At 53.6% G+C, this 27,629-nt stretch overlaps 12 non-coding genes across 12 annotated transcripts; all 12 read right to left on the bottom strand.

Annotated features, from left to right (window-relative positions):
* Positions 1-1,659: 1,659 nt before the first annotated feature.
* trnai-aau (transfer RNA isoleucine (anticodon AAU)) lies at positions 1,660-1,733 on the bottom strand. The gene has a single exon. It is a non-coding gene; the product is annotated as a tRNA-Ile (tRNA).
* Positions 1,734-4,147: 2,414 nt separating this feature from the next.
* On the bottom strand, positions 4,148-4,221 carry trnai-aau (transfer RNA isoleucine (anticodon AAU)). The gene has a single exon. It is a non-coding gene; the product is annotated as a tRNA-Ile (tRNA).
* Positions 4,222-6,261: 2,040 nt separating this feature from the next.
* Positions 6,262-6,335, bottom strand: trnai-aau (transfer RNA isoleucine (anticodon AAU)). The gene has a single exon. It is a non-coding gene; the product is annotated as a tRNA-Ile (tRNA).
* Positions 6,336-8,376: 2,041 nt separating this feature from the next.
* trnai-aau (transfer RNA isoleucine (anticodon AAU)) lies at positions 8,377-8,450 on the bottom strand. The gene has a single exon. It is a non-coding gene; the product is annotated as a tRNA-Ile (tRNA).
* A 2,040-nt stretch (positions 8,451-10,490) lies between these two features.
* Positions 10,491-10,564, bottom strand: trnai-aau (transfer RNA isoleucine (anticodon AAU)). Its single transcript has one exon. It is a non-coding gene; the product is annotated as a tRNA-Ile (tRNA).
* Positions 10,565-12,605: 2,041 nt separating this feature from the next.
* trnai-aau (transfer RNA isoleucine (anticodon AAU)) lies at positions 12,606-12,679 on the bottom strand. The gene has a single exon. It is a non-coding gene; the product is annotated as a tRNA-Ile (tRNA).
* A 2,040-nt stretch (positions 12,680-14,719) lies between these two features.
* On the bottom strand, positions 14,720-14,793 carry trnai-aau (transfer RNA isoleucine (anticodon AAU)). The gene has a single exon. It is a non-coding gene; the product is annotated as a tRNA-Ile (tRNA).
* A 2,017-nt stretch (positions 14,794-16,810) lies between these two features.
* On the bottom strand, positions 16,811-16,884 carry trnai-aau (transfer RNA isoleucine (anticodon AAU)). The gene has a single exon. It is a non-coding gene; the product is annotated as a tRNA-Ile (tRNA).
* A 2,411-nt stretch (positions 16,885-19,295) lies between these two features.
* trnai-aau (transfer RNA isoleucine (anticodon AAU)) lies at positions 19,296-19,369 on the bottom strand. The gene has a single exon. It is a non-coding gene; the product is annotated as a tRNA-Ile (tRNA).
* Positions 19,370-21,780: 2,411 nt separating this feature from the next.
* On the bottom strand, positions 21,781-21,854 carry trnai-aau (transfer RNA isoleucine (anticodon AAU)). Its single transcript has one exon. It is a non-coding gene; the product is annotated as a tRNA-Ile (tRNA).
* A 2,388-nt stretch (positions 21,855-24,242) lies between these two features.
* trnai-aau (transfer RNA isoleucine (anticodon AAU)) lies at positions 24,243-24,316 on the bottom strand. The gene has a single exon. It is a non-coding gene; the product is annotated as a tRNA-Ile (tRNA).
* A 2,411-nt stretch (positions 24,317-26,727) lies between these two features.
* On the bottom strand, positions 26,728-26,801 carry trnai-aau (transfer RNA isoleucine (anticodon AAU)). Its single transcript has one exon. It is a non-coding gene; the product is annotated as a tRNA-Ile (tRNA).
* Between the last annotated feature and the right edge of the window lie 828 nt (positions 26,802-27,629).

The raw sequence follows: 27,629 nt of genomic DNA, 5'->3' as shown, positions 1-27,629 counted from the left end.
GTACCAGGGCCCTGGTCGTCCAAGTAAGCGGGCTGGCTCTTTCACTCCGGTGGCCGGTTGGGGGGGGGCTTAAGAGCGGGTCCCCGGGTTCGGACGGTGAGCCGGGTCTTTGGGTGGCTCCAGGTGAGCCGGGTTTTTTGGGCAGCGGGACGGTGAGCCGCGAGGCTGAGTGGCTTTCAGCGACGTGCTGCCTGTCAGTTTTTCTCCGGGTTGAAGGTCTTGTTTCGGGCCTGAGGCTAAGTGGCTCCGGACCGGCTGTGGTGTGTTTTTCTCTGGGCCGAGGGGAGGGGTAAGCGGATGTAAGCCCCGCGATTCTCGGCTGGATCTCCGCGGTCTCAGCGCCACGAGAATGCGGATGAAGCCCCCCGATTCTCGGCTCGGCTCGCCACGAGGCTCTGGTCGAGCTGGTCCGGGATTCCACGCACCTCCGGGGACTGGTGGTGGAAGCTGGGGGTCTGGTGGTTATGCTGCTGGGGACTGGTGGTGATTTTGCTGGGGTCTGGTGGTGGAAGCTCCTGGGGTCTGGTGGTGGAAGCTCCTGGGGTCTGGTGGTGGAAGCTCCTGGGGTCTGGTGGTGGAAGCTCCTGGGGTCTGGTGGTGGAAGCTCTGGTGGTGGAAGCTCCTGGGGTCTGGTGGTGGAAGCTCCTGGGGTCTGGTGCTGGAAGCTCTGGTGGTGGAAGCTCCTGGGGTCTGGTGGTGGAAGCTCTGGTGGTGGAAACTCCTGGGGTCTGGTGGTGATTTTGCTGGGGTATGGTGGTGAATGCTCCTGAGGTCTGGTGGTGGAAGCTCCTGAGGTCTGGTGGTGGAAGCTCCAGGAGTCTGGTGGTGGAAGCTGGGGGTCGAGCTAGTGGGGTCTGGGGGTGGAAGCTGCTGGGGTCTGGTGGTGGAAGCTTCTGGGGTCTGGTGGTGGAAGCTGGGGGTCGAGCTAGTGGGGGATAACTGTCACAGACCTGGCTGAATCCATTTAGACTCTAGACCCCCTGTTTGGACCCTGACCAGACTTTGGGAACAGTGGGTGGTTCAGCAGAGTGGCGCAGCGGAAGCGTGCTGGGCCCATAACCCAGAGGTCGATGGATCGAAACCATCCTCTGCTAGATACAACTTCAGCTATATTATGAGTCTACTCGGGGACTGGTGGTGGAAGCTGGGGGTCTGGTGGTGGAAGCTCCTGTGTTCTGGTAGTGATTTTGCTGGGGTCTGGTGGTGAATGCTCCTGGGGTCTGGTGCTGGAAGCTCCAGGAGTCTGGTGATGGAAGCTCCTGGGTTGTGGTGGTGGAAGCTGGGGGTCGAGCTAGTGGGGTCTGGGGGTGGAAGCTGGGTGTCTGGTGGTGGAAGCTGGTGGGGTGCTCCTGGGGTCTGGTGGTAGAGACTTTTTTAAAGCTTGATGATTATACTTCATCACTGAGAGTTATGTGTATTCTCATTTTTTAAATGTTTTTTATGAAAAGTACTTTGATTTGTACATGAGATGTGTAATACAAATAAGCTTTCCTCACTTCATAAACTTAAATTCCTTATGTTTGAGTTACCTTTATTTCCTCTTAGCTTTAAGTCAGGTGATTATCAGACTTGACGAATTATTGTCGCACACCAAAGCTAACAATGGAACATACAATCTTTAGAGTCTGAAGTTTTTAAAGATATGCAGAGTAAGCAGTTTGGCCAGTATGGGGATTGAACCCATGACCTTGGCGTTATTAGCACCACGCTCTGACCTTCTGAGCTAACCGGCCTCAATGCTGGCGGCGCGTGTGTGTGTGTGTGTGAGCGAGCAGGTGGGTCCCCTGAGGGGAAAATACAAGAATGTGTGCGCGTGTGAACTTTTACATGTTGATCTTAACTTCACACTCAGATATACCATATACTTATCTATGGCAGATAACTGTCACAGACCTGGCTGAGTCCATTTAGACTCTAGACCCCCTGTTTGGACCCTGACCAGACTTTGGGAACAGTGGGTGGTTCAGCAGAGTGGCGCAGCGGAAGCGTGCTGGGCCCATAACCCAGAGGTCGATGGATCGAAACCATCCTCTGCTAGATACAACTTCAGCTACATTATGAGTCTACTGTGAGATACTACCCTTGTCTCATTTAATAACAAACATAAAGTGATGTCATTATTTGTACAACTCCTCATGACTATGTTAAGAAGTGTTTTGTTTAGTTTCCTGCAAAGTAAACATAGTGGGAAGTGTTTCTTTCCACATCTAATAGTGTACAAACTCAGAATTTCACACAGAGCCTATGAGAAGCATATGAGCGTTTACCATATTTAGTTACAACTACAAAACACTTAACTGACGTTTTATTCTTTATTACTGAACTAAATGTTTGTCCAGATGGAAGCAACAGTATTTGTTTCCTTGCACAAGCTGACCAAAGGTCCTAACAAAAGGTCCTGAAACCAGAACATGAGTGAAAAGCAATATACGCCTGAGCATCTGACAGAGTGCTGTCCATGGTACCAGGAGCGTCTGGGTGTTTAGGGTACCAGGGCCCTGGTCGTCCAAGTAAGCGGGCTGGCTCTTTCACTCCGGTGGCCGGTTGGGGGGGGGCTTAAGAGCGGGTCCCCGGGTTCGGACGGTGAGCCGGGTCTTTGGGTGGCTCCAGGTGAGCCGGGTTTTTTGGGCAGCGGGACGGTGAGCCGCGAGGCTGAGTGGCTTTCAGCGACGTGCTGCCTGTCAGTTTTTCTCCGGGTTGAAGGTCTTGTTTCGGGCCTGAGGCTAAATGGCTCCGGACCGGCTGTGGTGTGTTTTTCTCTGGGCCGAGGGGAGGGGTAAGCGGATGTAAGCCCCGCGATTCTCGGCTGGATCTCCGCGGTCTCAGCGCCACGAGAATGCGGATGAAGCCCCCCGATTCTCGGCTCGGCTCGCCACGAGGCTCTGGTCGAGCTGGTCCGGGATTCCACGCACCTCCGGGGACTGGTGGTGGAAGCTGGGGGTCTGGTGGTTATGCTGCTGGGGACTGGTGGTGATTTTGCTGGGGTCTGGTGGTGGAAGCTCCTGGGGTCTGGTGGTGGAAGCTCCTGGGGTCTGGTGGTGGAAGCTCCTGGGGTCTGGTGGTGGAAGCTCCTGGGGTCTGGTGGTGGAAGCTCTGGTGGTGGAAGCTCCTGGGGTCTGGTGGTGGAAGCTCCTGGGGTCTGGTGCTGGAAGCTCTGGTGGTGGAGGCTCCTGGGGTCTGGTGGTGGAAGCTCTGGTGGTGGAAACTCCTGGGGTCTGGTGGTGATTTTGCTGGGGTATGGTGGTGAATGCTCCTGAGGTCTGGTGGTGGAAGCTCCTGAGGTCTGGTGGTGGAAGCTCCAGGAGTCTGGTGGTGGAAGCTGGGGGTCGAGCTAGTGGGGTCCGGGGGGTGGAAGCTGCTGGGGTCTGGTGGTGGAAGCTTCTGGGGTCTGGTGGTGGAAGCTGGGGGTCGAGCTAGTGGGGGATAACTGTCACAGACCTGGCTGAATCCATTTAGACTCTAGACCCCCTGTTTGGACCCTGACCAGACTTTGGGAACAGTGGGTGGTTCAGCAGAGTGGCGCAGCGGAAGCGTGCTGGGCCCATAACCCAGAGGTCGATGGATCGAAACCATCCTCTGCTAGATACAACTTCAGCTATATTATGAGTCTACTCGGGGACTGGTGGTGGAAGCTGGGGGTCTGGTGGTGGAAGCTCCTGTGTTCTGGTAGTGATTTTGCTGGGGTCTGGTGGTGAATGCTCCTGGGGTCTGGTGCTGGAAGCTCCAGGAGTCTGGTGATGGAAGCTCCTGGGTTCTGGTGGTGGAAGCTGGGGGTCGAGCTAGTGGGGTCTGGGGGTGGAAGCTGGGTGTCTGGTGGTGGAAGCTGCTGGGGTGCTCCTGGGGTCTGGTGGTAGAGACTTTTTTAAAGCTTGATGATTATACTTCATCACTGAGAGTTATGTGTATTCTCATTTTTTAAATGTTTTTTATGAAAAGTACTTTGATTTGTACATGAGATGTGTAATACAAATAAGCTTTCCTCACTTCATAAACTTAAATTCCTTATGTTTGAGTTATCTTTATTTCCTCTTAGCTTTAAGTCAGGTGATTATCAGACTTGACGAATTATTGTCGCACACCAAAGCTAACAATGGAACATACAATCTTTAGAGTCTGAAGTTTTTAAAGATATGCAGAGTAAGCAGTTTGGCCAGTATGGGGATTGAACCCATGACCTTGGCGTTATTAGCACCACGCTCTGACCTTCTGAGCTAACCGGCCTCAATGCTGGCGGCGCGTGTGTGTGTGTGTGAGCGAGCAGGTGGGTCCCCTGAGGGGAAAATACAAGAATGTGTGCGCGTGTGAACTTTTACATGTTGATCTTAACTTCACACTCAGATATACCATATACTTATCTATGGCAGATAACTGTCACAGACCTGGCTGAGTCCATTTAGACTCTAGACCCCCTGTTTGGACCCTGACCAGACTTTGGGAACAGTGGGTGGTTCAGCAGAGTGGCGCAGCGGAAGCGTGCTGGGCCCATAACCCAGAAAGGTCCTAACAAAAGGTCCTGAAACCAGAACATGAGTGAAAAGCAATATACGCCTGAGCATCTGACAGAGTGCTGTCCATGGTACCAGGAGCGTCTGGGTGTTTAGGGTACCAGGGCCCTGGTCGTCCAAGTAAGCGGGCTGGCTCTTTCACTCCGGTGGCCGGTTGGGGGGGGGCTTAAGAGCGGGTCCCCGGGTTCGGACGGTGAGCCGGGTCTTTGGGTGGCTCCAGGTGAGCCGGGTTTTTTGGGCAGCGGGACGGTGAGCCGCGAGGCTGAGTGGCTTTCAGCGACGTGCTGCCTGTCAGTTTTTCTCCGGGTTGAAGGTCTTGTTTCGGGCCTGAGGCTAAGTGGCTCCGGACCGGCTGTGGTGTGTTTTTCTCTGGGCCGAGGGGAGGGGTAAGCGGATGTAAGCCCCGCGATTCTCGGCTGGATCTCCGCGGTCTCAGCGCCACGAGAATGCGGATGAAGCCCCCCGATTCTCGGCTCGGCTCGCCACGAGGCTCTGGTCGAGCTGGTCCGGGATTCCACGCACCTCCGGGGACTGGTGGTGGAAGCTGGGGGTCTGGTGGTTATGCTGCTGGGGACTGGTGGTGATTTTGCTGGGGTCTGGTGGTGGAAGCTCCTGGGGTCTGGTGGTGGAAGCTCCTGGGGTCTGGTGGTGGAAGCTCCTGGGGTCTGGTGGTGGAAGCTCCTGGGGTCTGGTGGTGGAAGCTCTGGTGGTGGAAGCTCCTGGGGTCTGGTGGTGGAAGCTCCTGGGGTCTGGTGCTGGAAGCTCTGGTGGTGGAAGCTCCTGGGGTCTGGTGGTGGAAGCTCTGGTGGTGGAAACTCCTGGGGTCTGGTGGTGATTTTGCTGGGGTATGGTGGTGAATGCTCCTGAGGTCTGGTGGTGGAAGCTCCTGAGGTCTGGTGGTGGAAGCTCCAGGAGTCTGGTGGTGGAAGCTGGGGGTCGAGCTAGTGGGGTCTGGGGGTGGAAGCTGCTGGGGTCTGGTGGTGGAAGCTTCTGGGGTCTGGTGGTGGAAGCTGGGGGTCGAGCTAGTGGGGGATAACTGTCACAGACCTGGCTGAATCCATTTAGACTCTAGACCCCCTGTTTGGACCCTGACCAGACTTTGGGAACAGTGGGTGGTTCAGCAGAGTGGCGCAGCGGAAGCGTGCTGGGCCCATAACCCAGAGGTCGATGGATCGAAACCATCCTCTGCTAGATACAACTTCAGCTATATTATGAGTCTACTCGGGGACTGGTGGTGGAAGCTGGGGGTCTGGTGGTGGAAGCTCCTGTGTTCTGGTAGTGATTTTGCTGGGGTCTGGTGGTGAATGCTCCTGGTGTATGGTGCTGGAAGCTCCAGGAGTCTGGTGATGGAAGCTCCTGGGTTCTGGTGGTGGAAGCTGGGGGTCGAGCTAGTGGGGTCTGGGGGTGGAAGCTGGGTGTCTGGTGGTGGAAGCTGCTGGGGTGCTCCTGGGGTCTGGTGGTAGAGACTTTTTTAAAGCTTGATGATTATACTTCATCACTGAGAGTTATGTGTATTCTCATTTTTTAAATGTTTTTTATGAAAAGTACTTTGATTTGTACATGAGATGTGTAATACAAATAAGCTTTCCTCACTTCATAAACTTAAATTCCTTATGTTTGAGTTATCTTTATTTCCTCTTAGCTTTAAGTCAGGTGATTATCAGACTTGACGAATTATTGTCGCACGCCAAAGCTAACAATGGAACATACAATCTTTAGAGTCTGAAGTTTTTAAAGATATGCAGAGTAAGCAGTTTGGCCAGTATGGGGATTGAACCCATGACCTTGGCGTTATTAGCACCACGCTCTGACCTTCTGAGCTAACCGGCCTCAATGCTGGCGGCGCGTGTGTGTGTGTGTGAGCGAGCAGGTGGGTCCCCTGAGGGGAAAATACAAGAATGTGTGCGCGTGTGAACTTTTACATGTTGATCTTAACTTCACACTCAGATATACCATATACTTATCTATGGCAGATAACTGTCACAGACCTGGCTGAGTCCATTTAGACTCTAGACCCCCTGTTTGGACCCTGACCAGACTTTGGGAACAGTGGGTGGTTCAGCAGAGTGGCGCAGCGGAAGCGTGCTGGGCCCATAACCCAGAAAGGTCCTAACAAAAGGTCCTGAAACCAGAACATGAGTGAAAAGCAATATACGCCTGAGCATCTGACAGAGTGCTGTCCATGGTACCAGGAGCGTCTGGGTGTTTAGGGTACCAGGGCCCTGGTCGTCCAAGTAAGCGGGCTGGCTCTTTCACTCCGGTGGCCGGTTGGGGGGGGGCTTAAGAGCGGGTCCCCGGGTTCGGACGGTGAGCCGGGTCTTTGGGTGGCTCCAGGTGAGCCGGGTTTTTTGGGCAGCGGGACGGTGAGCCGCGAGGCTGAGTGGCTTTCAGCGACGTGCTGCCTGTCAGTTTTTCTCCGGGTTGAAGGTCTTGTTTCGGGCCTGAGGCTAAATGGCTCCGGACCGGCTGTGGTGTGTTTTTCTCTGGGCCGAGGGGAGGGGTAAGCGGATGTAAGCCCCGCGATTCTCGGCTGGATCTCCGCGGTCTCAGCGCCACGAGAATGCGGATGAAGCCCCCCGATTCTCGGCTCGGCTCGCCACGAGGCTCTGGTCGAGCTGGTCCGGGATTCCACGCACCTCCGGGGACTGGTGGTGGAAGCTGGGGGTCTGGTGGTTATGCTGCTGGGGACTGGTGGTGATTTTGCTGGGGTCTGGTGGTGGAAGCTCCTGGGGTCTGGTGGTGGAAGCTCCTGGGGTCTGGTGGTGGAAGCTCCTGGGGTCTGGTGGTGGAAGCTCCTGGGGTCTGGTGGTGGAAGCTCTGGTGGTGGAAGCTCCTGGGGTCTGGTGGTGGAAGCTCCTGGGGTCTGGTGCTGGAAGCTCTGGTGGTGGAGGCTCCTGGGGTCTGGTGGTGGAAGCTCTGGTGGTGGAAACTCCTGGGGTCTGGTGGTGATTTTGCTGGGGTATGGTGGTGAATGCTCCTGAGGTCTGGTGGTGGAAGCTCCTGAGGTCTGGTGGTGGAAGCTCCAGGAGTCTGGTGGTGGAAGCTGGGGGTCGAGCTAGTGGGGTCCGGGGGGTGGAAGCTGCTGGGGTCTGGTGGTGGAAGCTTCTGGGGTCTGGTGGTGGAAGCTGGGGGTCGAGCTAGTGGGGGATAACTGTCACAGACCTGGCTGAATCCATTTAGACTCTAGACCCCCTGTTTGGACCCTGACCAGACTTTGGGAACAGTGGGTGGTTCAGCAGAGTGGCGCAGCGGAAGCGTGCTGGGCCCATAACCCAGAGGTCGATGGATCGAAACCATCCTCTGCTAGATACAACTTCAGCTATATTATGAGTCTACTCGGGGACTGGTGGTGGAAGCTGGGGGTCTGGTGGTGGAAGCTCCTGTGTTCTGGTAGTGATTTTGCTGGGGTCTGGTGGTGAATGCTCCTGGGGTCTGGTGCTGGAAGCTCCAGGAGTCTGGTGATGGAAGCTCCTGGGTTCTGGTGGTGGAAGCTGGGGGTCGAGCTAGTGGGGTCTGGGGGTGGAAGCTGGGTGTCTGGTGGTGGAAGCTGCTGGGGTGCTCCTGGGGTCTGGTGGTAGAGACTTTTTTAAAGCTTGATGATTATACTTCATCACTGAGAGTTATGTGTATTCTCATTTTTTAAATGTTTTTTATGAAAAGTACTTTGATTTGTACATGAGATGTGTAATACAAATAAGCTTTCCTCACTTCATAAACTTAAATTCCTTATGTTTGAGTTATCTTTATTTCCTCTTAGCTTTAAGTCAGGTGATTATCAGACTTGACGAATTATTGTCGCACACCAAAGCTAACAATGGAACATACAATCTTTAGAGTCTGAAGTTTTTAAAGATATGCAGAGTAAGCAGTTTGGCCAGTATGGGGATTGAACCCATGACCTTGGCGTTATTAGCACCACGCTCTGACCTTCTGAGCTAACCGGCCTCAATGCTGGCGGCGCGTGTGTGTGTGTGTGAGCGAGCAGGTGGGTCCCCTGAGGGGAAAATACAAGAATGTGTGCGCGTGTGAACTTTTACATGTTGATCTTAACTTCACACTCAGATATACCATATACTTATCTATGGCAGATAACTGTCACAGACCTGGCTGAGTCCATTTAGACTCTAGACCCCCTGTTTGGACCCTGACCAGACTTTGGGAACAGTGGGTGGTTCAGCAGAGTGGCGCAGCGGAAGCGTGCTGGGCCCATAACCCAGAAAGGTCCTAACAAAAGGTCCTGAAACCAGAACATGAGTGAAAAGCAATATACGCCTGAGCATCTGACAGAGTGCTGTCCATGGTACCAGGAGCGTCTGGGTGTTTAGGGTACCAGGGCCCTGGTCGTCCAAGTAAGCGGGCTGGCTCTTTCACTCCGGTGGCCGGTTGGGGGGGGGCTTAAGAGCGGGTCCCCGGGTTCGGACGGTGAGCCGGGTCTTTGGGTGGCTCCAGGTGAGCCGGGTTTTTTGGGCAGCGGGACGGTGAGCCGCGAGGCTGAGTGGCTTTCAGCGACGTGCTGCCTGTCAGTTTTTCTCCGGGTTGAAGGTCTTGTTTCGGGCCTGAGGCTAAGTGGCTCCGGACCGGCTGTGGTGTGTTTTTCTCTGGGCCGAGGGGAGGGGTAAGCGGATGTAAGCCCCGCGATTCTCGGCTGGATCTCCGCGGTCTCAGCGCCACGAGAATGCGGATGAAGCCCCCCGATTCTCGGCTCGGCTCGCCACGAGGCTCTGGTCGAGCTGGTCCGGGATTCCACGCACCTCCGGGGACTGGTGGTGGAAGCTGGGGGTCTGGTGGTTATGCTGCTGGGGACTGGTGGTGATTTTGCTGGGGTCTGGTGGTGGAAGCTCCTGGGGTCTGGTGGTGGAAGCTCCTGGGGTCTGGTGGTGGAAGCTCCTGGGGTCTGGTGGTGGAAGCTCCTGGGGTCTGGTGGTGGAAGCTCTGGTGGTGGAAGCTCCTGGGGTCTGGTGGTGGAAGCTCCTGGGGTCTGGTGCTGGAAGCTCTGGTGGTGGAAGCTCCTGGGGTCTGGTGGTGGAAGCTCTGGTGGTGGAAACTCCTGGGGTCTGGTGGTGATTTTGCTGGGGTATGGTGGTGAATGCTCCTGAGGTCTGGTGGTGGAAGCTCCTGAGGTCTGGTGGTGGAAGCTCCAGGAGTCTGGTGGTGGAAGCTGGGGGTCGAGCTAGTGGGGTCTGGGGGTGGAAGCTGCTGGGGTCTGGTGGTGGAAGCTTCTGGGGTCTGGTGGTGGAAGCTGGGGGTCGAGCTAGTGGGGGATAACTGTCACAGACCTGGCTGAATCCATTTAGACTCTAGACCCCCTGTTTGGACCCTGACCAGACTTTGGGAACAGTGGGTGGTTCAGCAGAGTGGCGCAGCGGAAGCGTGCTGGGCCCATAACCCAGAGGTCGATGGATCGAAACCATCCTCTGCTAGATACAACTTCAGCTATATTATGAGTCTACTCGGGGACTGGTGGTGGAAGCTGGGGGTCTGGTGGTGGAAGCTCCTGTGTTCTGGTAGTGATTTTGCTGGGGTCTGGTGGTGAATGCTCCTGGTGTATGGTGCTGGAAGCTCCAGGAGTCTGGTGATGGAAGCTCCTGGGTTCTGGTGGTGGAAGCTGGGGGTCGAGCTAGTGGGGTCTGGGGGTGGAAGCTGGGTGTCTGGTGGTGGAAGCTGCTGGGGTGCTCCTGGGGTCTGGTGGTAGAGACTTTTTTAAAGCTTGATGATTATACTTCATCACTGAGAGTTATGTGTATTCTCATTTTTTAAATGTTTTTTATGAAAAGTACTTTGATTTGTACATGAGATGTGTAATACAAATAAGCTTTCCTCACTTCATAAACTTAAATTCCTTATGTTTGAGTTATCTTTATTTCCTCTTAGCTTTAAGTCAGGTGATTATCAGACTTGACGAATTATTGTCGCACGCCAAAGCTAACAATGGAACATACAATCTTTAGAGTCTGAAGTTTTTAAAGATATGCAGAGTAAGCAGTTTGGCCAGTATGGGGATTGAACCCATGACCTTGGCGTTATTAGCACCACGCTCTGACCTTCTGAGCTAACCGGCCTCAATGCTGGCGGCGCGTGTGTGTGTGTGTGAGCGAGCAGGTGGGTCCCCTGAGGGGAAAATACAAGAATGTGTGCGCGTGTGAACTTTTACATGTTGATCTTAACTTCACACTCAGATATACCATATACTTATCTATGGCAGATAACTGTCACAGACCTGGCTGAGTCCATTTAGACTCTAGACCCCCTGTTTGGACCCTGACCAGACTTTGGGAACAGTGGGTGGTTCAGCAGAGTGGCGCAGCGGAAGCGTGCTGGGCCCATAACCCAGAAAGGTCCTAACAAAAGGTCCTGAAACCAGAACATGAGTGAAAAGCAATATACGCCTGAGCATCTGACAGAGTGCTGTCCATGGTACCAGGAGCGTCTGGGTGTTTAGGGTACCAGGGCCCTGGTCGTCCAAGTAAGCGGGCTGGCTCTTTCACTCCGGTGGCCGGTTGGGGGGGGGCTTAAGAGCGGGTCCCCGGGTTCGGACGGTGAGCCGGGTCTTTGGGTGGCTCCAGGTGAGCCGGGTTTTTTGGGCAGCGGGACGGTGAGCCGCGAGGCTGAGTGGCTTTCAGCGACGTGCTGCCTGTCAGTTTTTCTCCGGGTTGAAGGTCTTGTTTCGGGCCTGAGGCTAAATGGCTCCGGACCGGCTGTGGTGTGTTTTTCTCTGGGCCGAGGGGAGGGGTAAGCGGATGTAAGCCCCGCGATTCTCGGCTGGATCTCCGCGGTCTCAGCGCCACGAGAATGCGGATGAAGCCCCCCGATTCTCGGCTCGGCTCGCCACGAGGCTCTGGTCGAGCTGGTCCGGGATTCCACGCACCTCCGGGGACTGGTGGTGGAAGCTGGGGGTCTGGTGGTTATGCTGCTGGGGACTGGTGGTGATTTTGCTGGGGTCTGGTGGTGGAAGCTCCTGGGGTCTGGTGGTGGAAGCTCCTGGGGTCTGGTGGTGGAAGCTCCTGGGGTCTGGTGGTGGAAGCTCCTGGGGTCTGGTGGTGGAAGCTCTGGTGGTGGAAGCTCCTGGGGTCTGGTGGTGGAAGCTCCTGGGGTCTGGTGCTGGAAGCTCTGGTGGTGGAGGCTCCTGGGGTCTGGTGGTGGAAGCTCTGGTGGTGGAAACTCCTGGGGTCTGGTGGTGATTTTGCTGGGGTATGGTGGTGAATGCTCCTGAGGTCTGGTGGTGGAAGCTCCTGAGGTCTGGTGGTGGAAGCTCCAGGAGTCTGGTGGTGGAAGCTGGGGGTCGAGCTAGTGGGGTCCGGGGGGTGGAAGCTGCTGGGGTCTGGTGGTGGAAGCTTCTGGGGTCTGGTGGTGGAAGCTGGGGGTCGAGCTAGTGGGGGATAACTGTCACAGACCTGGCTGAATCCATTTAGACTCTAGACCCCCTGTTTGGACCCTGACCAGACTTTGGGAACAGTGGGTGGTTCAGCAGAGTGGCGCAGCGGAAGCGTGCTGGGCCCATAACCCAGAGGTCGATGGATCGAAACCATCCTCTGCTAGATACAACTTCAGCTATATTATGAGTCTACTCGGGGACTGGTGGTGGAAGCTGGGGGTCTGGTGGTGGAAGCTCCTGTGTTCTGGTAGTGATTTTGCTGGGGTCTGGTGGTGAATGCTCCTGGGGTCTGGTGCTGGAAGCTCCAGGAGTCTGGTGATGGAAGCTCCTGGGTTCTGGTGGTGGAAGCTGGGGGTCGAGCTAGTGGGGTCTGGGGGTGGAAGCTGGGTGTCTGGTGGTGGAAGCTGCTGGGGTGCTCCTGGGGTCTGGTGGTAGAGACTTTTTTAAAGCTTGATGATTATACTTCATCACTGAGAGTTATGTGTATTCTCATTTTTTAAATGTTTTTTATGAAAAGTACTTTGATTTGTACATGAGATGTGTAATACAAATAAGCTTTCCTCACTTCATAAACTTAAATTCCTTATGTTTGAGTTATCTTTATTTCCTCTTAGCTTTAAGTCAGGTGATTATCAGACTTGACGAATTATTGTCGCACACCAAAGCTAACAATGGAACATACAATCTTTAGAGTCTGAAGTTTTTAAAGATATGCAGAGTAAGCAGTTTGGCCAGTATGGGGATTGAACCCATGACCTTGGCGTTATTAGCACCACGCTCTGACCTTCTGAGCTAACCGGCCTCAATGCTGGCGGCGCGTGTGTGTGTGTGTGAGCGAGCAGGTGGGTCCCCTGAGGGGAAAATACAAGAATGTGTGCGCGTGTGAACTTTTACATGTTGATCTTAACTTCACACTCAGATATACCATATACTTATCTATGGCAGATAACTGTCACAGACCTGGCTGAGTCCATTTAGACTCTAGACCCCCTGTTTGGACCCTGACCAGACTTTGGGAACAGTGGGTGGTTCAGCAGAGTGGCGCAGCGGAAGCGTGCTGGGCCCATAACCCAGAAAGGTCCTAACAAAAGGTCCTGAAACCAGAACATGAGTGAAAAGCAATATACGCCTGAGCATCTGACAGAGTGCTGTCCATGGTACCAGGAGCGTCTGGGTGTTTAGGGTACCAGGGCCCTGGTCGTCCAAGTAAGCGGGCTGGCTCTTTCACTCCGGTGGCCGGTTGGGGGGGGGCTTAAGAGCGGGTCCCCGGGTTCGGACGGTGAGCCGGGTCTTTGGGTGGCTCCAGGTGAGCCGGGTTTTTTGGGCAGCGGGACGGTGAGCCGCGAGGCTGAGTGGCTTTCAGCGACGTGCTGCCTGTCAGTTTTTCTCCGGGTTGAAGGTCTTGTTTCGGGCCTGAGGCTAAGTGGCTCCGGACCGGCTGTGGTGTGTTTTTCTCTGGGCCGAGGGGAGGGGTAAGCGGATGTAAGCCCCGCGATTCTCGGCTGGATCTCCGCGGTCTCAGCGCCACGAGAATGCGGATGAAGCCCCCCGATTCTCGGCTCGGCTCGCCACGAGGCTCTGGTCGAGCTGGTCCGGGATTCCACGCACCTCCGGGGACTGGTGGTGGAAGCTGGGGGTCTGGTGGTTATGCTGCTGGGGACTGGTGGTGATTTTGCTGGGGTCTGGTGGTGGAAGCTCCTGGGGTCTGGTGGTGGAAGCTCCTGGGGTCTGGTGGTGGAAGCTCCTGGGGTCTGGTGGTGGAAGCTCCTGGGGTCTGGTGGTGGAAGCTCTGGTGGTGGAAGCTCCTGGGGTCTGGTGGTGGAAGCTCCTGGGGTCTGGTGCTGGAAGCTCTGGTGGTGGAAGCTCCTGGGGTCTGGTGGTGGAAGCTCTGGTGGTGGAAACTCCTGGGGTCTGGTGGTGATTTTGCTGGGGTATGGTGGTGAATGCTCCTGAGGTCTGGTGGTGGAAGCTCCTGAGGTCTGGTGGTGGAAGCTCCAGGAGTCTGGTGGTGGAAGCTGGGGGTCGAGCTAGTGGGGTCTGGGGGTGGAAGCTGCTGGGGTCTGGTGGTGGAAGCTTCTGGGGTCTGGTGGTGGAAGCTGGGGGTCGAGCTAGTGGGGGATAACTGTCACAGACCTGGCTGAATCCATTTAGACTCTAGACCCCCTGTTTGGACCCTGACCAGACTTTGGGAACAGTGGGTGGTTCAGCAGAGTGGCGCAGCGGAAGCGTGCTGGGCCCATAACCCAGAGGTCGATGGATCGAAACCATCCTCTGCTAGATACAACTTCAGCTATATTATGAGTCTACTCGGGGACTGGTGGTGGAAGCTGGGGGTCTGGTGGTGGAAGCTCCTGTGTTCTGGTAGTGATTTTGCTGGGGTCTGGTGGTGAATGCTCCTGGTGTATGGTGCTGGAAGCTCCAGGAGTCTGGTGATGGAAGCTCCTGGGTTCTGGTGGTGGAAGCTGGGGGTCGAGCTAGTGGGGTCTGGGGGTGGAAGCTGGGTGTCTGGTGGTGGAAGCTGCTGGGGTGCTCCTGGGGTCTGGTGGTAGAGACTTTTTTAAAGCTTGATGATTATACTTCATCACTGAGAGTTATGTGTATTCTCATTTTTTAAATGTTTTTTATGAAAAGTACTTTGATTTGTACATGAGATGTGTAATACAAATAAGCTTTCCTCACTTCATAAACTTAAATTCCTTATGTTTGAGTTATCTTTATTTCCTCTTAGCTTTAAGTCAGGTGATTATCAGACTTGACGAATTATTGTCGCACGCCAAAGCTAACAATGGAACATACAATCTTTAGAGTCTGAAGTTTTTAAAGATATGCAGAGTAAGCAGTTTGGCCAGTATGGGGATTGAACCCATGACCTTGGCGTTATTAGCACCACGCTCTGACCTTCTGAGCTAACCGGCCTCAATGCTGGCGGCGCGTGTGTGTGTGTGTGAGCGAGCAGGTGGGTCCCCTGAGGGGAAAATACAAGAATGTGTGCGCGTGTGAACTTTTACATGTTGATCTTAACTTCACACTCAGATATACCATATACTTATCTATGGCAGATAACTGTCACAGACCTGGCTGAGTCCATTTAGACTCTAGACCCCCTGTTTGGACCCTGACCAGACTTTGGGAACAGTGGGTGGTTCAGCAGAGTGGCGCAGCGGAAGCGTGCTGGGCCCATAACCCAGAAAGGTCCTAACAAAAGGTCCTGAAACCAGAACATGAGTGAAAAGCAATATACGCCTGAGCATCTGACAGAGTGCTGTCCATGGTACCAGGAGCGTCTGGGTGTTTAGGGTACCAGGGCCCTGGTCGTCCAAGTAAGCGGGCTGGCTCTTTCACTCCGGTGGCCGGTTGGGGGGGGGCTTAAGAGCGGGTCCCCGGGTTCGGACGGTGAGCCGGGTCTTTGGGTGGCTCCAGGTGAGCCGGGTTTTTTGGGCAGCGGGACGGTGAGCCGCGAGGCTGAGTGGCTTTCAGCGACGTGCTGCCTGTCAGTTTTTCTCCGGGTTGAAGGTCTTGTTTCGGGCCTGAGGCTAAGTGGCTCCGGACCGGCTGTGGTGTGTTTTTCTCTGGGCCGAGGGGAGGGGTAAGCGGATGTAAGCCCCGCGATTCTCGGCTGGATCTCCGCGGTCTCAGCGCCACGAGAATGCGGATGAAGCCCCCCGATTCTCGGCTCGGCTCGCCACGAGGCTCTGGTCGAGCTGGTCCGGGATTCCACGCACCTCCGGGGACTGGTGGTGGAAGCTGGGGGTCTGGTGGTTATGCTGCTGGGGACTGGTGGTGATTTTGCTGGGGTCTGGTGGTGGAAGCTCCTGGGGTCTGGTGGTGGAAGCTCCTGGGGTCTGGTGGTGGAAGCTCCTGGGGTCTGGTGGTGGAAGCTCTGGTGGTGGAAGCTCCTGGGGTCTGGTGGTGGAAGCTCCTGGGGTCTGGTGCTGGAAGCTCTGGTGGTGGAAGCTCCTGGGGTCTGGTGGTGGAAGCTCTGGTGGTGGAAACTCCTGGGGTCTGGTGGTGATTTTGCTGGGGTATGGTGGTGAATGCTCCTGAGGTCTGGTGGTGGAAGCTCCTGAGGTCTGGTGGTGGAAGCTCCAGGAGTCTGGTGGTGGAAGCTGGGGGTCGAGCTAGTGGGGTCTGGGGGTGGAAGCTGCTGGGGTCTGGTGGTGGAAGCTTCTGGGGTCTGGTGGTGGAAGCTGGGGGTCGAGCTAGTGGGGGATAACTGTCACAGACCTGGCTGAATCCATTTAGACTCTAGACCCCCTGTTTGGACCCTGACCAGACTTTGGGAACAGTGGGTGGTTCAGCAGAGTGGCGCAGCGGAAGCGTGCTGGGCCCATAACCCAGAGGTCGATGGATCGAAACCATCCTCTGCTAGATACAACTTCAGCTATATTATGAGTCTACTCGGGGACTGGTGGTGGAAGCTGGGGGTCTGGTGGTGGAAGCTCCTGTGTTCTGGTAGTGATTTTGCTGGGGTCTGGTGGTGAATGCTCCTGGTGTATGGTGCTGGAAGCTCCAGGAGTCTGGTGATGGAAGCTCCTGGGTTCTGGTGGTGGAAGCTGGGGGTCGAGCTAGTGGGGTCTGGGGGTGGAAGCTGGGTGTCTGGTGGTGGAAGCTGCTGGGGTGCTCCTGGGGTCTGGTGGTAGAGACTTTTTTAAAGCTTGATGATTATACTTCATCACTGAGAGTTATGTGTATTCTCATTTTTTAAATGTTTTTTATGAAAAGTACTTTGATTTGTACATGAGATGTGTAATACAAATAAGCTTTCCTCACTTCATAAACTTAAATTCCTTATGTTTGAGTTATCTTTATTTCCTCTTAGCTTTAAGTCAGGTGATTATCAGACTTGACGAATTATTGTCGCACACCAAAGCTAACAATGGAACATACAATCTTTAGAGTCTGAAGTTTTTAAAGACATGCAGAGTAAGCAGTTTGGCCAGTATGGGGATTGAACCCATGACCTTGGCGTTATTAGCACCACGCTCTGACCTTCTGAGCTGACCGGCCTCAATGCTGGCGGCGCGTGTGTGTGTGTGTGAGCGAGCAGGTGGGTCCCCTGAGGGGAAAATACAAGAATGTGTGCGCGTGTGAACTTTTACATGTTGATCTTAACTTCACACTCAGATATACCATATACTTATCTATGGCAGATAACTGTCACAGACCTGGCTGAGTCCATTTAGACTCTAGACCCCCTGTTTGGACCCTGACCAGACTTTGGGAACAGTGGGTGGTTCAGCAGAGTGGCGCAGCGGAAGCGTGCTGGGCCCATAACCCAGAGGTCGATGGATCGAAACCATCCTCTGCTAGATACAACTTCAGCTATATTATGAGTCTACTGTGAGATACTACCCTTGTCTCATTTAATAACAAACATAAAGTGATGTCATTATTTGTACAACTCCTCATGACTATGTTAAGAAGTGTTTTGTTTAGTTTCCTGCAAAGTAAACATAGTGGGAAGTGTTTCTTTCCACATCTAATAGTGTACAAACTCAGAATTTCACACAGAGCCTATGAGAAGCATATGAGCGTTTACCATATTTAGTTACAACTACAAAACACTTAACTGACGTTTTATTCTTTATTACTGAACTAAATGTTTGTCCAGATGGAAGCAACAGTATTTGTTTGCTTGCACAAGCTGACCAAAGGTCCTAACAAAAGGTCCTGAAACCAGAACATGAGTGAAAAGCAATATACGCCTGAGCATCTGACAGAGTGCTGTCCATGGTACCAGGAGCGTCTGGGTGTTTAGGGTACCAGGGCCCTGGTCGTCCAAGTAAGCGGGCTGGCTCTTTCACTCCGGTGGCCGGTTGGGGGGGGGCTTAAGAGCGGGTCCCCGGGTTCGGACGGTGAGCCGGGTCTTTGGGTGGCTCCAGGTGAGCCGGGTTTTTTGGGCAGCGGGACGGTGAGCCGCGAGGCTGAGTGGCTTTCAGCGACGTGCTGCCTGTCAGTTTTTCTCCGGGTTGAAGGTCTTGTTTCGGGCCTGAGGCTAAGTGGCTCCGGACCGGCTGTGGTGTGTTTTTCTCTGGGCCGAGGGGAGGGGTAAGCGGATGTAAGCCCCGCGATTCTCGGCTGGATCTCCGCGGTCTCAGCGCCACGAGAATGCGGATGAAGCCCCCCGATTCTCGGCTCGGCTCGCCACGAGGCTCTGGTCGAGCTGGTCCGGGATTCCACGCACCTCCGGGGACTGGTGGTGGAAGCTGGGGGTCTGGTGGTTATGCTGCTGGGGACTGGTGGTGATTTTGCTGGGGTCTGGTGGTGGAAGCTCCTGGGGTCTGGTGGTGGAAGCTCCTGGGGTCTGGTGGTGGAAGCTCCTGGGGTCTGGTGGTGGAAGCTCCTGGGGTCTGGTGGTGGAAGCTCTGGTGGTGGAAGCTCCTGGGGTCTGGTGGTGGAAGCTCCTGGGGTCTGGTGCTGGAAGCTCTGGTGGTGGAAGCTCCTGGGGTCTGGTGGTGGAAGCTCTGGTGGTGGAAACTCCTGGGGTCTGGTGGTGATTTTGCTGGGGTATGGTGGTGAATGCTCCTGAGGTCTGGTGGTGGAAGCTCCTGAGGTCTGGTGGTGGAAGCTCCAGGAGTCTGGTGGTGGAAGCTGGGGGTCGAGCTAGTGGGGTCTGGGGGTGGAAGCTGCTGGGGTCTGGTGGTGGAAGCTTCTGGGGTCTGGTGGTGGAAGCTGGGGGTCGAGCTAGTGGGGGATAACTGTCACAGACCTGGCTGAATCCATTTAGACTCTAGACCCCCTGTTTGGACCCTGACCAGACTTTGGGAACAGTGGGTGGTTCAGCAGAGTGGCGCAGCGGAAGCGTGCTGGGCCCATAACCCAGAGGTCGATGGATCGAAACCATCCTCTGCTAGATACAACTTCAGCTATATTATGAGTCTACTCGGGGACTGGTGGTGGAAGCTGGGGGTCTGGTGGTGGAAGCTCCTGTGTTCTGGTAGTGATTTTGCTGGGGTCTGGTGGTGAATGCTCCTGGGGTCTGGTGCTGGAAGCTCCAGGAGTCTGGTGATGGAAGCTCCTGGGTTCTGGTGGTGGAAGCTGGGGGTCGAGCTAGTGGGGTCTGGGGGTGGAAGCTGGGTGTCTGGTGGTGGAAGCTGCTGGGGTGCTCCTGGGGTCTGGTGGTAGAGACTTTTTTAAAGCTTGATGATTATACTTCATCACTGAGAGTTATGTGTATTCTCATTTTTTAAATGTTTTTTATGAAAAGTACTTTGATTTGTACATGAGATGTGTAATACAAATAAGCTTTCCTCACTTCATAAACTTAAATTCCTTATGTTTGAGTTATCTTTATTTCCTCTTAGCTTTAAGTCAGGTGATTATCAGACTTGACGAATTATTGTCGCACACCAAAGCTAACAATGGAACATACAATCTTTAGAGTCTGAAGTTTTTAAAGACATGCAGAGTAAGCAGTTTGGCCAGTATGGGGATTGAACCCATGACCTTGGCGTTATTAGCACCACGCTCTGACCTTCTGAGCTGACCGGCCTCAATGCTGGCGGCGCGTGTGTGTGTGTGTGAGCGAGCAGGTGGGTCCCCTGAGGGGAAAATACAAGAATGTGTGCGCGTGTGAACTTTTACATGTTGATCTTAACTTCACACTCAGATATACCATATACTTATCTATGGCAGATAACTGTCACAGACCTGGCTGAGTCCATTTAGACTCTAGACCCCCTGTTTGGACCCTGACCAGACTTTGGGAACAGTGGGTGGTTCAGCAGAGTGGCGCAGCGGAAGCGTGCTGGGCCCATAACCCAGAGGTCGATGGATCGAAACCATCCTCTGCTAGATACAACTTCAGCTATATTATGAGTCTACTGTGAGATACTACCCTTGTCTCATTTAATAACAAACATAAAGTGATGTCATTATTTGTACAACTCCTCATGACTATGTTAAGAAGTGTTTTGTTTAGTTTCCTGCAAAGTAAACATAGTGGGAAGTGTTTCTTTCCACATCTAATAGTGTACAAACTCAGAATTTCACACAGAGCCTATGAGAAGCATATGAGCGTTTACCATATTTAGTTACAACTACAAAACACTTAACTGACGTTTTATTCTTTATTACTGAACTAAATGTTTGTCCAGATGGAAGCAACAGTATTTGTTTGCTTGCACAAGCTGACCAAAGGTCCTAACAAAAGGTCCTGAAACCAGAACATGAGTGAAAAGCAATATACGCCTGAGCATCTGACAGAGTGCTGTCCATGGTACCAGGAGCGTCTGGGTGTTTAGGGTACCAGGGCCCTGGTCGTCCAAGTAAGCGGGCTGGCTCTTTCACTCCGGTGGCCGGTTGGGGGGGGGCTTAAGAGCGGGTCCCCGGGTTCGGACGGTGAGCCGGGTCTTTGGGTGGCTCCAGGTGAGCCGGGTTTTTTGGGCAGCGGGACGGTGAGCCGCGAGGCTGAGTGGCTTTCAGCGACGTGCTGCCTGTCAGTTTTTCTCCGGGTTGAAGGTCTTGTTTCGGGCCTGAGGCTAAGTGGCTCCGGACCGGCTGTGGTGTGTTTTTCTCTGGGCCGAGGGGAGGGGTAAGCGGATGTAAGCCCCGCGATTCTCGGCTGGATCTCCGCGGTCTCAGCGCCACGAGAATGCGGATGAAGCCCCCCGATTCTCGGCTCGGCTCGCCACGAGGCTCTGGTCGAGCTGGTCCGGGATTCCACGCACCTCCGGGGACTGGTGGTGGAAGCTGGGGGTCTGGTGGTTATGCTGCTGGGGACTGGTGGTGATTTTGCTGGGGTCTGGTGGTGGAAGCTCCTGGGGTCTGGTGGTGGAAGCTCCTGGGGTCTGGTGGTGGAAGCTCCTGGGGTCTGGTGGTGGAAGCTCCTGGGGTCTGGTGGTGGAAGCTCTGGTGGTGGAAGCTCCTGGGGTCTGGTGGTGGAAGCTCCTGGGGTCTGGTGCTGGAAGCTCTGGTGGTGGAAGCTCCTGGGGTCTGGTGGTGGAAGCTCTGGTGGTGGAAACTCCTGGGGTCTGGTGGTGATTTTGCTGGGGTATGGTGGTGAATGCTCCTGAGGTCTGGTGGTGGAAGCTCCTGAGGTCTGGTGGTGGAAGCTCCAGGAGTCTGGTGGTGGAAGCTGGGGGTCGAGCTAGTGGGGTCTGGGGGTGGAAGCTGCTGGGGTCTGGTGGTGGAAGCTTCTGGGGTCTGGTGGTGGAAGCTGGGGGTCGAGCTAGTGGGGGATAACTGTCACAGACCTGGCTGAATCCATTTAGACTCTAGACCCCCTGTTTGGACCCTGACCAGACTTTGGGAACAGTGGGTGGTTCAGCAGAGTGGCGCAGCGGAAGCGTGCTGGGCCCATAACCCAGAGGTCGATGGATCGAAACCATCCTCTGCTAGATACAACTTCAGCTATATTATGAGTCTACTCGGGGACTGGTGGTGGAAGCTGGGGGTCTGGTGGTGGAAGCTCCTGTGTTCTGGTAGTGATTTTGCTGGGGTCTGGTGGTGAATGCTCCTGGGGTCTGGTGCTGGAAGCTCCAGGAGTCTGGTGATGGAAGCTCCTGGGTTCTGGTGGTGGAAGCTGGGGGTCGAGCTAGTGGGGTCTGGGGGTGGAAGCTGGGTGTCTGGTGGTGGAAGCTGCTGGGGTGCTCCTGGGGTCTGGTGGTAGAGACTTTTTTAAAGCTTGATGATTATACTTCATCACTGAGAGTTATGTGTATTCTCATTTTTTAAATGTTTTTTATGAAAAGTACTTTGATTTGTACATGAGATGTGTAATACAAATAAGCTTTCCTCACTTCATAAACTTAAATTCCTTATGTTTGAGTTATCTTTATTTCCTCTTAGCTTTAAGTCAGGTGATTATCAGACTTGACGAATTATTGTCGCACACCAAAGCTAACAATGGAACATACAATCTTTAGAGTCTGAAGTTTTTAAAGACATGCAGAGTAAGCAGTTTGGCCAGTATGGGGATTGAACCCATGACCTTGGCGTTATTAGCACCACGCTCTGACCTTCTGAGCTGACCGGCCTCAATGCTGGCGGCGCGTGTGTGTGTGTGTGAGCGAGCAGGTGGGTCCCCTGAGGGGAAAATACAAGAATGTGTGCGCGTGTGAACTTTTACATGTTGATCTTAACTTCACACTCAGATATACCATATACTTATCTATGGCAGATAACTGTCACAGACCTGGCTGAGTCCATTTAGACTCTAGACCCCCTGTTTGGACCCTGACCAGACTTTGGGAACAGTGGGTGGTTCAGCAGAGTGGCGCAGCGGAAGCGTGCTGGGCCCATAACCCAGAGGTCGATGGATCGAAACCATCCTCTGCTAGATACAACTTCAGCTATATTATGAGTCTACTGTGAGATACTACCCTTGTCTCATTTAATAACAAACATAAAGTGATGTCATTATTTGTACAACTCCTCATGACTATGTTAAGAAGTGTTTTGTTTAGTTTCCTGCAAAGTAAACATAGTGGGAAGTGTTTCTTTCCACATCTAATAGTGTACAAACTCAGAATTTCACACAGAGCCTATGAGAAGCATATGAGCGTTTACCATATTTAGTTACAACTACAAAACACTTAACTGACGTTTTATTCTTTATTACTGAACTAAATGTTTGTCCAGATGGAAGCAACAGTATTTGTTTGCTTGCACAAGCTGACCAAAGGTCCTAACAAAAGGTCCTGAAACCAGAACATGAGTGAAAAGCAATATACGCCTGAGCATCTGACAGAGTGCTGTCCATGGTACCAGGAGCGTCTGGGTGTTTAGGGTACCAGGGCCCTGGTCGTCCAAGTAAGCGGGCTGGCTCTTTCACTCCGGTGGCCGGTTGGGGGGGGGCTTAAGAGCGGGTCCCCGGGTTCGGACGGTGAGCCGGGTCTTTGGGTGGCTCCAGGTGAGCCGGGTTTTTTGGGCAGCGGGACGGTGAGCCGCGAGGCTGAGTGGCTTTCAGCGACGTGCTGCCTGTCAGTTTTTCTCCGGGTTGAAGGTCTTGTTTCGGGCCTGAGGCTAAGTGGCTCCGGACCGGCTGTGGTGTGTTTTTCTCTGGGCCGAGGGGAGGGGTAAGCGGATGTAAGCCCCGCGATTCTCGGCTGGATCTCCGCGGTCTCAGCGCCACGAGAATGCGGATGAAGCCCCCCGATTCTCGGCTCGGCTCGCCACGAGGCTCTGGTCGAGCTGGTCCGGGATTCCACGCACCTCCGGGGACTGGTGGTGGAAGCTGGGGGTCTGGTGGTTATGCTGCTGGGGACTGGTGGTGATTTTGCTGGGGTCTGGTGGTGGAAGCTCCTGGGGTCTGGTGGTGGAAGCTCCTGGGGTCTGGTGGTGGAAGCTCCTGGGGTCTGGTGGTGGAAGCTCTGGTGGTGGAAGCTCCTGGGGTCTGGTGGTGGAAGCTCCTGGGGTCTGGTGCTGGAAGCTCTGGTGGTGGAAGCTCCTGGGGTCTGGTGGTGGAAGCTCTGGTGGTGGAAACTCCTGGGGTCTGGTGGTGATTTTGCTGGGGTATGGTGGTGAATGCTCCTGAGGTCTGGTGGTGGAAGCTCCTGAGGTCTGGTGGTGGAAGCTCCAGGAGTCTGGTGGTGGAAGCTGGGGGTCGAGCTAGTGGGGTCTGGGGGTGGAAGCTGCTGGGGTCTGGTGGTGGAAGCTTCTGGGGTCTGGTGGTGGAAGCTGGGGGTCGAGCTAGTGGGGGATAACTGTCACAGACCTGGCTGAATCCATTTAGACTCTAGACCCCCTGTTTGGACCCTGACCAGACTTTGGGAACAGTGGGTGGTTCAGCAGAGTGGCGCAGCGGAAGCGTGCTGGGCCCATAACCCAGAGGTCGATGGATCGAAACCATCCTCTGCTAGATACAACTTCAGCTATATTATGAGTCTACTCGGGGACTGGTGGTGGAAGCTGGGGGTCTGGTGGTGGAAGCTCCTGTGTTCTGGTAGTGATTTTGCTGGGGTCTGGTGGTGAATGCTCCTGGGGTCTGGTGCTGGAAGCTCCAGGAGTCTGGTGATGGAAGCTCCTGGGTTCTGGTGGTGGAAGCTGGGGGTCGAGCTAGTGGGGTCTGGGGGTGGAAGCTGGGTGTCTGGTGGTGGAAGCTGCTGGGGTGCTCCTGGGGTCTGGTGGTAGAGACTTTTTTAAAGCTTGATGATTATACTTCATCACTGAGAGTTATGTGTATTCTCATTTTTTAAATGTTTTTTATGAAAAGTACTTTGATTTGTACATGAGATGTGTAATACAAATAAGCTTTCCTCACTTCATAAACTTAAATTCCTTATGTTTGAGTTATCTTTATTTCCTCTTAGCTTTAAGTCAGGTGATTATCAGACTTGACGAATTATTGTCGCACACCAAAGCTAACAATGGAACATACAATCTTTAGAGTCTGAAGTTTTTAAAGACATGCAGAGTAAGCAGTTTGGCCAGTATGGGGATTGAACCCATGACCTTGGCGTTATTAGCACCACGCTCTGACCTTCTGAGCTGACCGGCCTCAATGCTGGCGGCGCGTGTGTGTGTGTGTGAGCGAGCAGGTGGGTCCCCTGAGGGGAAAATACAAGAATGTGTGCGCGTGTGAACTTTTACATGTTGATCTTAACTTCACACTCAGATATACCATATACTTATCTATGGCAGATAACTGTCACAGACCTGGCTGAGTCCATTTAGACTCTAGACCCCCTGTTTGGACCCTGACCAGACTTTGGGAACAGTGGGTGGTTCAGCAGAGTGGCGCAGCGGAAGCGTGCTGGGCCCATAACCCAGAGGTCGATGGATCGAAACCATCCTCTGCTAGATACAACTTCAGCTATATTATGAGTCTACTGTGAGATACTACCCTTGTCTCATTTAATAACAAACATAAAGTGATGTCATTATTTGTACAACTCCTCATGACTATGTTAAGAAGTGTTTTGTTTAGTTTCCTGCAAAGTAAACATAGTGGGAAGTGTTTCTTTCCACATCTAATAGTGTACAAACTCAGAATTTCACACAGAGCCTATGAGAAGCATATGAGCGTTTACCATATTTAGTTACAACTACAAAACACTTAACTGACGTTTTATTCTTTATTACTGAACTAAATGTTTGTCCAGATGGAAGCAACAGTATTTGTTTGCTTGCACAAGCTGACCAAAGGTCCTAACAAAAGGTCCTGAAACCAGAACATGAGTGAAAAGCAATATACGCCTGAGCATCTGACAGAGTGCTGTCCATGGTACCAGGAGCGTCTGGGTGTTTAGGGTACCAGGGCCCTGGTCGTCCAAGTAAGCGGGCTGGCTCTTTCACTCCGGTGGCCGGTTGGGGGGGGGCTTAAGAGCGGGTCCCCGGGTTCGGACGGTGAGCCGGGTCTTTGGGTGGCTCCAGGTGAGCCGGGTTTTTTGGGCAGCGGGACGGTGAGCCGCGAGGCTGAGTGGCTTTCAGCGACGTGCTGCCTGTCAGTTTTTCTCCGGGTTGAAGGTCTTGTTTCGGGCCTGAGGCTAAGTGGCTCCGGACCGGCTGTGGTGTGTTTTTCTCTGGGCCGAGGGGAGGGGTAAGCGGATGTAAGCCCCGCGATTCTCGGCTGGATCTCCGCGGTCTCAGCGCCACGAGAATGCGGATGAAGCCCCCCGATTCTCGGCTCGGCTCGCCACGAGGCTCTGGTCGAGCTGGTCCGGGATTCCACGCACCTCCGGGGACTGGTGGTGGAAGCTGGGGGTCTGGTGGTTATGCTGCTGGGGACTGGTGGTGATTTTGCTGGGGTCTGGTGGTGGAAGCTCCTGGGGTCTGGTGGTGGAAGCTCCTGGGGTCTGGTGGTGGAAGCTCCTGGGGTCTGGTGGTGGAAGCTCCTGGGGTCTGGTGGTGGAAGCTCTGGTGGTGGAAGCTCCTGGGGTCTGGTGGTGGAAGCTCCTGGGGTCTGGTGCTGGAAGCTCTGGTGGTGGAAGCTCCTGGGGTCTGGTGGTGGAAGCTCTGGTGGTGGAAACTCCTGGGGTCTGGTGGTGATTTTGCTGGGGTATGGTGGTGAATGCTCCTGAGGTCTGGTGGTGGAAGCTCCTGAGGTCTGGTGGTGGAAGCTCCAGGAGTCTGGTGGTGGAAGCTGGGGGTCGAGCTAGTGGGGTCTGGGGGTGGAAGCTGCTGGGGTCTGGTGGTGGAAGCTTCTGGGGTCTGGTGGTGGAAGCTGGGGGTCGAGCTAGTGGGGGATAACTGTCACAGACCTGGCTGAATCCATTTAGACTCTAGACCCCCTGTTTGGACCCTGACCAGACTTTGGGAACAGTGGGTGGTTCAGCAGAGTGGCGCAGCGGAAGCGTGCTGGGCCCATAACCCAGAGGTCGATGGATCGAAACCATCCTCTGCTAGATACAACTTCAGCTATATTATGAGTCTACTCGGGGACTGGTGGTGGAAGCTGGGGGTCTGGTGGTGGAAGCTCCTGTGTTCTGGTAGTGATTTTGCTGGGGTCTGGTGGTGAATGCTCCTGGGGTCTGGTGCTGGAAGCTCCAGGAGTCTGGTGATGGAAGCTCCTGGGTTCTGGTGGTGGAAGCTGGGGGTCGAGCTAGTGGGGTCTGGGGGTGGAAGCTGGGTGTCTGGTGGTGGAAGCTGCTGGGGTGCTCCTGGGGTCTGGTGGTAGAGACTTTTTTAAAGCTTGATGATTATACTTCATCACTGAGAGTTATGTGTATTCTCATTTTTTAAATGTTTTTTATGAAAAGTACTTTGATTTGTACATGAGATGTGTAATACAAATAAGCTTTCCTCACTTCATAAACTTAAATTCCTTATGTTTGAGTTATCTTTATTTCCTCTTAGCTTTAAGTCAGGTGATTATCAGACTTGACGAATTATTGTCGCACACCAAAGCTAACAATGGAACATACAATCTTTAGAGTCTGAAGTTTTTAAAGACATGCAGAGTAAGCAGTTTGGCCAGTATGGGGATTGAACCCATGACCTTGGCGTTATTAGCACCACGCTCTGACCTTCTGAGCTGACCGGCCTCAATGCTGGCGGCGCGTGTGTGTGTGTGTGAGCGAGCAGGTGGGTCCCCTGAGGGGAAAATACAAGAATGTGTGCGCGTGTGAACTTTTACATGTTGATCTTAACTTCACACTCAGATATACCATATACTTATCTATGGCAGATAACTGTCACAGACCTGGCTGAGTCCATTTAGACTCTAGACCCCCTGTTTGGACCCTGACCAGACTTTGGGAACAGTGGGTGGTTCAGCAGAGTGGCGCAGCGGAAGCGTGCTGGGCCCATAACCCAGAGGTCGATGGATCGAAACCATCCTCTGCTAGATACAACTTCAGCTATATTATGAGTCTACTGTGAGATACTACCCTTGTCTCATTTAATAACAAACATAAAGTGATGTCATTATTTGTACAACTCCTCATGACTATGTTAAGAAGTGTTTTGTTTAGTTTCCTGCAAAGTAAACATAGTGGGAAGTGTTTCTTTCCACATCTAATAGTGTACAAACTCAGAATTTCACACAGAGCCTATGAGAAGCATATGAGCGTTTACCATATTTAGTTACAACTACAAAACACTTAACTGACGTTTTATTCTTTATTACTGAACTAAATGTTTGTCCAGATGGAAGCAACAGTATTTGTTTGCTTGCACAAGCTGACCAAAGGTCCTAACAAAAGGTCCTGAAACCAGAACATGAGTGAAAAGCAATATACGCCTGAGCATCTGACAGAGTGCTGTCCATGGTACCAGGAGCGTCTGGGTGTTTAGGGTACCAGGGCCCTGGTCGTCCAAGTAAGCGGGCTGGCTCTTTCACTCCGGTGGCCGGTTGGGGGGGGGCTTAAGAG

Source organism: Cololabis saira, unplaced genomic scaffold, assembly GCF_033807715.1.
Source record: "Cololabis saira isolate AMF1-May2022 unplaced genomic scaffold, fColSai1.1 scf036, whole genome shotgun sequence".
In the NCBI taxonomy this organism is placed as follows: domain Eukaryota; kingdom Metazoa; phylum Chordata; class Actinopteri; order Beloniformes; family Belonidae; genus Cololabis; species Cololabis saira.
The sequence above is the reverse complement of the archived record's forward strand: the minus strand, read 5'-3'. Positions and strand labels throughout refer to the sequence as shown.